The sequence below is a fragment of the Aphelocoma coerulescens genome, chromosome 1A (genome assembly GCF_041296385.1).
Source record: "Aphelocoma coerulescens isolate FSJ_1873_10779 chromosome 1A, UR_Acoe_1.0, whole genome shotgun sequence".
NCBI classification, from domain to species: domain Eukaryota; kingdom Metazoa; phylum Chordata; class Aves; order Passeriformes; family Corvidae; genus Aphelocoma; species Aphelocoma coerulescens.
In genome coordinates this window covers 63,698,832-63,708,555 of record NC_091014.1, presented here as the reverse complement: position 1 = coordinate 63,708,555, position 9,724 = coordinate 63,698,832, and positions in this window count along the sequence as shown.

Genomic DNA, 9,724 nt, shown 5'->3' with positions numbered 1-9,724 from the left:
TGGCAATTCCTGTAACCCTCTCATCCCTCCCCAGCCACCTAATGCTCTTTTAGGCGAAGGAAAGGTGAAGGAAAAAGTTTATTGTGGTTTTTTCCCCTTCCTCCCCTACACTCTTTTTGTTTTATCCTGAGAAATGCAATTATAAAAGGTGTCAGCACAATGCTACACACATGTAGCTGATGGAGAAGCAGGCCGTAATTTCAGTCCCAAGACAAGGGAAAGCCAACGAGTCTTTCCCTATGTTTCAGCAAACTTCAGGTGAAGACCTCCAGGGTAAGGAAGGAAAGAAAACACAAACCCTTGCACTTTATTCAAACCCTCAAGCAGCAAGGAGCCTTGGATCTTCGAGGTAACGCCTTTGGGGGTACCCTGTCCCAATGCCGTGCGAAGATGGAGCGAGCCAGCAAGTACATCCAGCAGTGACTGTTTCCACCCACATGGGATGCCTGCAGATGGTTTTTCCAGAAGGCCTTGGAGACAGCTTGAGGATTTTGCTGCTGAATCAGGCTTTCTGCAGCACAGGCAGAGCCCCTGCCGCTGGCACCGAGCCCTGCAGCTGCACAACGCCTGGCACATGCCGCCTGGGCTGCGCAGCCAACACGGACAATCCTGGGGTGACGCGGGCCCGCCGCAGCCGCTCACTCACTTCCAGCCAACAGCATCACTGGAGGCTTGCATCCTCTCAGCAGGAAAAGCTAAAAAATAGGCACCAGAGGACAAACCACAGGAAACACGTCCCTTTCTGGGACAGAAAGGACTTGTACAGCACATGCCGTAGACATTGGAACACAGAGGAGGGGTGTAGATTTGGCACTTGAGTGCAAACACTATGTCCCTGCTGTGCCACATCGCTGGCCACCTTAGTCTCAAATATTTTGGTTATTCATCTAAGAGTTCATGTTCTGAAATATGTAATTGTCAGGCTTTCCTGAAAGCTCTTCAAGTGAAGAGTGCCTTGGTCCTTCTTCCCAGACCGCTTCCATCTGCAGGGAAAGACAGCCTTGTCACTAAAAGCCTCATTTTCAGCTGCCACCAACTGTTTATCTCTGCAAAGCAAGCAGCCAGGGCCACTTTTCTTCCTGCTTTGCTGCAGCTTCTTCAGAGCAAGAACTTGTTGAGCACGAAGGCAGCACGGACCTTGGCCAAGCTCTGTGCATGTCACAGCAACGCACATGTGTACATTCCCCTTCCTTATTCTGCTTTGGAGCGAGTTGTCTTACACAGGACTAGGGGCAGCACGATACAATGCCCCCCCCCTCAGGTTTTGGTGTCTCCTGAAAAGCCCAGGGCCTGTGCACACCAGCTCTGGTGTTTAATGTCTGGCTCACAAGAACGCTGAGGCAAGGGCAGGACCGGTGCAACTTCGTGGCAGTATTTTCCTTTGCTGTGTTTCCAGAGCAGCTCCTCTCTTTTGGCAGATGGGGGGGTGGGCAGGTAAGCTCCTTCTGAGGGAGACACTCCCTCTCAAGTGTCTCACTCCAGCTGGCAAAGGCAGGGGACACACAAGTAGGAGCAGCAGCTCTGAAAAGACAATCAACAGGGGCAACCACAGGAAGACAGGGGAATAGGAGATTAAAACATCAGATTGAAAAGGAACAATAAATCCCTGTTGGGGAATATAACTGGGGGGTAGAGCAGGAACAGAATGCAGCTCAGTAATGAGGCAGATGGTGTTTTCTTTGGGATCTGCACATCCATTTGGGCTTTTTAACAGACAAAGATGTCACACTATCCAGAAACCAGCTTGATACATGACCTACCTCCCTCTGCCTTCAGTGGCAGTAGCTGCTGAAACAAGCAGCTCTGGCAGAGCCCACCTGGTCCAGCAGCACAGGCTGAGGCCAGTCTGCTCCACAGCCGAGTCCCTGCAGCACCCCTGCTCTGCTTGGGCCAGAGACGAGGTGACAGCTGGGCTCAGTGTCACAGGCAGGGCTCCAGACATGAGGGGGTCTCTAGAACCATTAAAGGCTGAGGGCATCTGGCAAAACAACATCTTGCTACAAGGATCCTTGGAGTACTGAGACTGTGGCTCCTCCGTCAGGCAGGAAGGCTCCAGCCACGTGGTGTGCATCTGTAAGAGCTGCAGACAGCAATGTAGAGCACTCCAAGATATGACACCCTTGGAGCAGGGATGTTTCTACCAGCCATCAGCACTCATGTTCTGGCAGTGCCGAGGCATTCTTGCAAAACTCTTCCAGGGAAGAAGAGGGAGGAAAAACAGCAAGCCACAGATGCTCATATCTAGCTCCCACCCCTCAGCTCCCTGTATTTCATTAGGCAAATAATACTCAGGGTCAATAGCATCAGCCTCTTTCCTGGAAATGAAAAAACTACAGCCAACTCTCAGGTTGCCAGGCTAGAGACCCGGGGGTGCAGCAGAGGTCCTTGCTCTGCAGTCAGCTTCTTGTGATGTCTTTACACAGCAGTGCTTCTGTGTCTCTCCTTTGCTGTGGTTTGGGTAACACACGTGTATGAAAGACAGGGCAAGAGCTCCCACCCACACACTTGGTTTCCTCATGGAAGCCTTGCAGAAGAGCTCAGGAATAAATGGGTACCAAGTGGTGCATCAACCCTTTAAAACCCACTCTTCCCATCATCTGACATGGGCTCTCCTTGACTAGCAGTCAGCTCATACCATAGGTAGAGGGACAGGTACAGGTCTCACCTAACAGCATTTCACAGTGTTCCTTCTGATGTAAAAGAGTTGAGACTGTGCCACATGCAACAACTGTAGACTGGTCTTGTGTTGCCACTGTTCTTGCAACTACACAAATATACTTGCCTCCTTCTTGGCTGCACATCCATTTATGTGTTACCACGAGTTTTTCATGGACCATCAGATTTAGTTCTTGCATTTTCCTCTCTTGTAAAAGTTTTCATCATGCTTTAGGCTCAAGCTCTCTAGACTCTTCACAACCCATCTCTGGCCCTTTATTTCAGGCTGTTTGCTTACAGAGGGTGCTGTGTTTCTGGCTGGAACTGGCATTGCACACAGTGTTAAGAAAACTCTGCAAGGTCAGGGCATTTTCTGAAAAGTAACAACAAATAGGCATGCATTGTTTAAAATGCATCTCAGAACTACAGTCACTAGAGGTGCTCTGCCTTACCAGTCTTGCTTGCAAAGGACTGAGTACCAGCCCCTGTGCTTTGTCAAAGTGACGTTCCTGCCTTGTATGAAAAGATGCTTCAAAACACTTCTCTGTCCCAACTTCAAACAAAAACCCAACCAAACTAAAAAAATCATGCTGCAGTCATAGAAACATCATGCAAATCTCTGGTTTTTTCTAGGGAGGTTCCTTACCTCTAACACTGCTGATAGAAAGTCAATATTTAACAGAACAGATGCCACAGAGATACACTTCTGTTTCTGGAAATAAACCTGAAGGCCATATTGGACAAGCCCTCACATCCCCAACATGACGAACTTACCACATGGCCCCAAGGACAGCCATAGCTGGATCTCAGAAAGCTGGCTGGGTTTATCTGCAGACTGGTGAGGAGACATGAGGGAGAATAACTCAGTAAGTTGCAATCCTGAAAAGCTGTAGTAATTCCAGAGTCTGCATAAACATTCTTCCACCAAAAGACACTGCAAAACCCAAGGGACAACATCAACTTTCTCCACGTACTTTCAGTTAGGAAAACAAATTGCAGAGCAGAGGTTTTTCATAGTTTAAAGTAGCAATAAAGTGCCTTCAATGGTAACAATTCCTCAGCCCAGCTGAACAACACATGGCTTTCTAGAACTGTTGAGGCATGGCATGTGTATATTTCTCTGGGATCCATTTTTTTCTTCTCTTCATTTGAATTCCCTCCAATCTTTTCATTTTAGTGACAGATAGATTGCAAGATGGATCCCAATAAAGAGCCACTTGAAGTTTTTCTTTCTCTCTTGTGACACCCAAGTAAGTATCTTTAACCACAAACTCACAGAAAAGATCGCATTGGATTCTCACCCATCCTTCCTCGAGGAGTGAATGTCTAAAAATTGATGACCAGTCTAAAATCCTTCTAAATATTTTACTGCATGCACAAACACCTATGGAGCAAAGTAGGCTATGGGAAATCTGTCAGGCAATCTGGAGCAGGGGAGCTGCAGAGAAGATGAAAGAACCAAGAAAAAAGTAAAAGGTTTTAAGACATTACACAGGGAAACCTGCAGGAAGATGCATTTGCTCTGCCTTCACACGGGCATCTTCAACCACTGACAGTAACAGCCAGGACTACAATGTTGGTTTTCTGATAGACAGGACTACTGAAAATTCCAAGCCTACCAGAATAGCACAAACCCCCCACAGATCCAAGCCACAAAAACTGTCACAAGCTGGTATTTCCCTCCTCTCTTCCCCAGCCTTTTCCCCAAAAAATCTATTGAGTCAAAAAAAAAAAAAAATTTTGGTTTTCGTTTAAGGCAGTGGCTATTTTAAGTCCAAGTTACTTTGAAATAAAAATATAATTGTTTGCTCCCCCCCCCCACCGCCACTGAAGGAAAGCAGTTTTAAAACCCAATCTAATCTCCTTTGACACACAATGTAGGTGCAAGGAACTTGCATTTTCCCTGCAGAAGAATGCTGTGGGAAAGGCACCCCCCATACACATCTCCTGGGTTATGGGAACTGGAAGTAAACTTGAGGACCAGCTGAGAGATGCAATCAAAAGATTGGCTTTATTCTATTGTAGGAATATCCCTTTGACTGTGACCCTGCCATTTTAGTCCTGGTTTCTCTGGGGTACATCACGCCTAACATCTCCCACTGTACATCCCTGAGAGCAGAGGAAGTGCTGGCCTCCAAAGCAGTAACTGGGGTGAGTGCAGTTCTTTGTTTTTACCGGATATTTTCAGGGTAGCACAGAAAAAGCAATCACATCTGGGACCACCTCAAGGGGCTGCTGGCAAAAATCCAGAGGCTCCACAGAAGAAGCAGCAGATTGCGGATTTCGATGCCTTGGGCAGGATGTCTGTTTCCACAATGGCTGGGGAAGGAAGCAATATAAAGGGAGATGGTCTGATAAGAGCATGGCTATGATAAAAAGACTCTGTTCAGTATTAATTTATTTCAGCAAGAAGAAAGGTACCCACAGTCACTGGGTTACAGACATTAGTCTCTTGCCTCAGTGAAAAGGGAACTGGTTAGTCTTGAGGCAATGTTGAATACTAAATTTTAAAACAAGTACAAAAACGGACAGAGAGCAGAATAGATGTGACAGACAGTGGGTTCTTCTCATTCATCCTGCAGTTTTGCAGAAAGTTGTTAAAATCATTTCTTCATCAATTTCAATGTTGGTGGTTCTGTCCTGCTTTGTCCTGAACAGAGGAAACTTAGCTGCAAGGTAAAGCTCTGTGCTTTGTGAAATCAAGAATCATTTCCACAATAAAAACTACCAGCCTTTAACTTACAAATTTGTTCTGCCACCCTTGGATAGCTGGGAACATTCCCATTAGTGAGCAGAGTGGCATTACTGACTCGCCTATAAAGAGCTTTACTAAAATTTTAAAAAGCACTGTACCACGGGAACACTCCCCTCTTCTGGCTGCCAGCTGGTCTTTATGCCATCTTACGCCTTATTTTTTTACCAAGGGGAAAAACATTTTGGAAGTAAAGTTTGAGGCCAGGATTCTCTGCATAAACAAAGCCATCACAATGTGATGGATAATCACATTCTCTCACTTCCCAGCATCTGCCCATGGCACATTGTCCCACCTGCCCCCGGGTTTGGATCGTTTCACCTTTTCCAGGTGTAGTTTTATTTTGTGCATTCCTGTGTCAAATGCCAGCACTGACAGCTGCAAGGGGATGGCTGCCCCTGCACTGCTCGGACTTGAAGTTCCCTCTGGAGAAATTCTCGGAGGCAGGAGGCTAACGCTACAGGCTGTGTCATGAGCTCCTCCTGGTGGTCAGGAATACTGGACTAACTTCCCTGTGTTAAGAGCTCAAGGATAAAAATACAGCTTTGAATAAAAACACAGCTTTCTGACATTATTCTCTTCTATACTCAAGAAACGCGTGAAGCGGAAGCATAAAACGAGCCAGATATTCTGGGAGTGATGTAAAGGCTTTCATTCCTCACTGCTTGCAGATGTGGCTAAAGGGAATGAACACATCCTTATCCCATTTAAGGCTTTTTTCATAAAAATCACAGTTTCACATCTTATTCTAGCAGAAGAAATAATTTCACTTGCTGTGCTTTCCAGTCTTGTATGACCCACAGCCAAGGAAATACATCCTTCCTAAATATTTATGTCTGTTGAAGCATTCTTCATGCTGAGTCTGCAGGGCAGCAAGAGGGAAAGAGGAAGGAGTTACCCCTACCATCTTCTGAGATTGGAATGGAATGGAAGGAATGGGAAATTCTGTTCTACTTAAATAGCATGGGTAAAAATACTACAGAAAGTTAAATTATAACTAATCCTGGCTCAAGGTGTTAACTAAATCTCTTTTTTAGGCACTGCACAAGCATCCAGCGCCCAACAGCTGCCATCCCAGAAAGGATACATCACAAAGGACAAGCAGTAACCCCCAAGTGAAACAACAGGGAGGAAAGAAAACAATAAAAGAGTTTTTGCAAAGACTGTCACTAGCAGTGGTCTCCACTCCCTTTCTGGCTGTCCATTAGAATATGACATTATAGCACTGCAGAACACCTTCTGATTTCTTTATAAAGATATTTAAATATATGAATATGTGAATACATGTATAAATGAATTTATATTATTTTATTATGCACACTCTACCAGCCAGGTCGTAGAAACAATCTTGGCACCACATCTGCCTTTGCTCAGAACCTTGCCATCAATAACTGACTTGATCTACTGGGAAATTTCAGGAGGCATGAGGCAGTTTCTTAAGGGTGTGCTAGTAGAAATTGTTGTTAATCCTGCCCATTTTCTGTACACACCCAAGATGCCTCACATCAGAGCTATTAAACCCAGCACCTTGCATTAGAAAGGCTCCTTTTAGAAATGTTTTGTCCAGGACATCCTTCTGATGGCTTGGCACAGAATTGTTCAACAGCTGACCTGAGTAACATCAGAGGGTTCATTTTTCCCCACAATCTTCAGCATACTTTCCTTTTTTTTTTTTCATTTGCTGCTTCTACATGATCACTATCCCTTATTCCACACAGGAGGAGCAAACTATGGGCTTCCAAAACCTAGGTTTTGCTCAGGTGCTGTCATAGAGACAGAAGTGGATTACACCATGGATCAGAGGCCCAGCCTGGCCCTGTGTCCAACTGCATTCCTGTGTAGACAGTATTTACCCTCAGAAGTCAATCCCTACCTGTGGGAAAAACATGAAGTAATTAAGTAAGCTGCATACACATGGACACAAATATGCACCTTTTCTTCTGCACACCTCTAAGATACCTTGCAAAATAAAAGTGATGCAGGTTCTATGTTTGAAAGTGATCTAAAAGTCCCTTGCCACAACATCTCCAAGAGAGAAAAACCTCTTTTTCTAAATTTTACTGTTAGACTTTTTTAACTTCCCAAGTATTGCTGTTATTGATGATGATCTTGATGGTGTTGATTTGGAAGTTCTTTTGGGCTGTTGAGTTTTACTAGTTGTTCACAGGTGTCCCAACCTTTGGGCTCACACTGTGTCATTAATTAGCATCTTAGAATATCAATAGCATTTGAGGAGACAGAAAAATCAGCTAGCAAGAGTTGCATTCAGAAACATCCCCAAAGATTTGGAATATTTGAAAAATGTAGAAAGGAAGGCCAGAGATGTCTTAGTACACATGAGAATCACATCAGAGAAAAGGACTCAGTACTTCAGTGCAGAAACACTGCAAAGCATAGCCAAACAAATTAAGTGGAGAAGTAAAAATCATCATAGATCTCTAAAATGCTCACTGAGATTCTGTAGCCTCCAGCTACAAAAACTAAAAATCTATAGAAATAACGCATTTAAGATTTATTAGATTTTTGACTTTTAACTTGTATCAAACTTGGTTGCAACAGTACACTAGTCAAAACATGAAAAGTTAAATAGACAAAAAAAAAAAAAATTAAGTCAGGAAATATCCTCCAATTCAGATCCTTTGCAAAACCAGCCAGAATCATTATAGCCCAATCTTCTTCAAGCAGAGGGATCCAGAGTTTTTAAACAATTCCCCACAGGAGATGTTTGGATTAGATGTTTTTATACAAAAACAAAATGTGTCTGTTCAACCTCCTTCCATCCCATTACCGCAGTGACAGAAATCCTGATGATTCAGTGCTGCTCACATGGCTTTCCAGGCAAAGCTGCCACATTACTATGTGACTCAAACATTGGACAAAGCTACATTCCACTCAGTTTCAAAGTAGCCAATGGAGAATGAAACATACTAAAATGGCAATTGTTTAGAAAGAACTTTTCCAAAATTGCCAAATGGAGAGGTTCCCTCCATATTATGCCAGTAGCGTAAGTGAAAAACTTGTTTGGAAAAGTAAGACTTAAGTTAACACTTCAAAATACTCAAAACCCAAGCTGACCCCAGAGGCTGCATTTATAAGAAAGCTCACACCATTCCAGGTAGCAGCTTGGATAACTCCATGTTACTTTTTGTCACGTTTATCACAGGAATATGCTTAACCTCTCCAGACCTGACATCCATACAAAGGACAAGAGGAGGCCACGGAAGGAAGGGAATACCAAAAACCCTTCCCCATCAGGCCACAGTCCCCAGCGGGCAGTGGCTGGGGATGGGAGCCATCCTCTCAGATGACCCTGGTGAGACTGGTCAGGCCTCAGCCTGGCTGTTGCTTATGCCCACACACAGGGGAACACAGGGGTGTCTTTCAGGATCCCACCCTTTCCATGCTCTGCACCACAGGGGCTGCCAGGGTTGGAATACTCTGCTGACTTTGGATTACTCTGACCCCTTCCCTCACCGGTACATCCCTGAGGCCCTCACCACATGAGCAAAACAAAGGTTAACATTCAGCATCACAATCCAAAGCCTTCCCCTACAATGAATTCCTGCATAGGAGAAACCAACTCCCAGGCAGCAGAGAGGGTCATCTTGCCTCCCTGCCACAACAGGCTAGGAGGCAGCAAGATCACTTTTCTCCAGAAAAGCACTGGGAGTTCTGGATCATCCTAAGTCTTGGCCACGGATCCCAACAGAGCAAACCGCAGCATCACTTGAAAACCCTTAGAAGAACAGCTACATATTTAAAGATATGTCACTACATCAGCTGAGGCAGTAATACTAACCTCATCAGAATTGTCATATGCATGTTCAGTATATGAACTGGTTAGAAATAAAGGGTAGACAAGGTGTGCAAATCTAAGCAGATTCTTCCCTAAAAAAAAAACAAAGAGTGGTGCTTCCAGCCAGAAACAAGCCCTATTTTGGCCCTGATACTTGCAGTGATTTCTATCACCTTAGTCGAAGTATTTCAGGTATTAAGCCTATTCAGCTCAACTCCTTCATGCAGGTGAGAGTGAAAAATCGAATATTCCTGTAGCTAATTCATAAAAAATTACTTCATTTTATACATATGACTTCCTTTCTATTCTCTACCACTCTCTACATTTTGATCTGATTAGTCAACATGACATGTTTAAGACATCAAGTTATACCACAACCTGTGCTCTAGTGCTTCAGCTAATGACTGGAGGTATGGGCTCCACAGAATGTTTAACAGATCAGTGATTTCTTTTTTGTGTTGTTCCCAATCTTTCAGTCCTTTTCAGTGAACCACAACAGGGTGGCACAGAACAGTAACTCC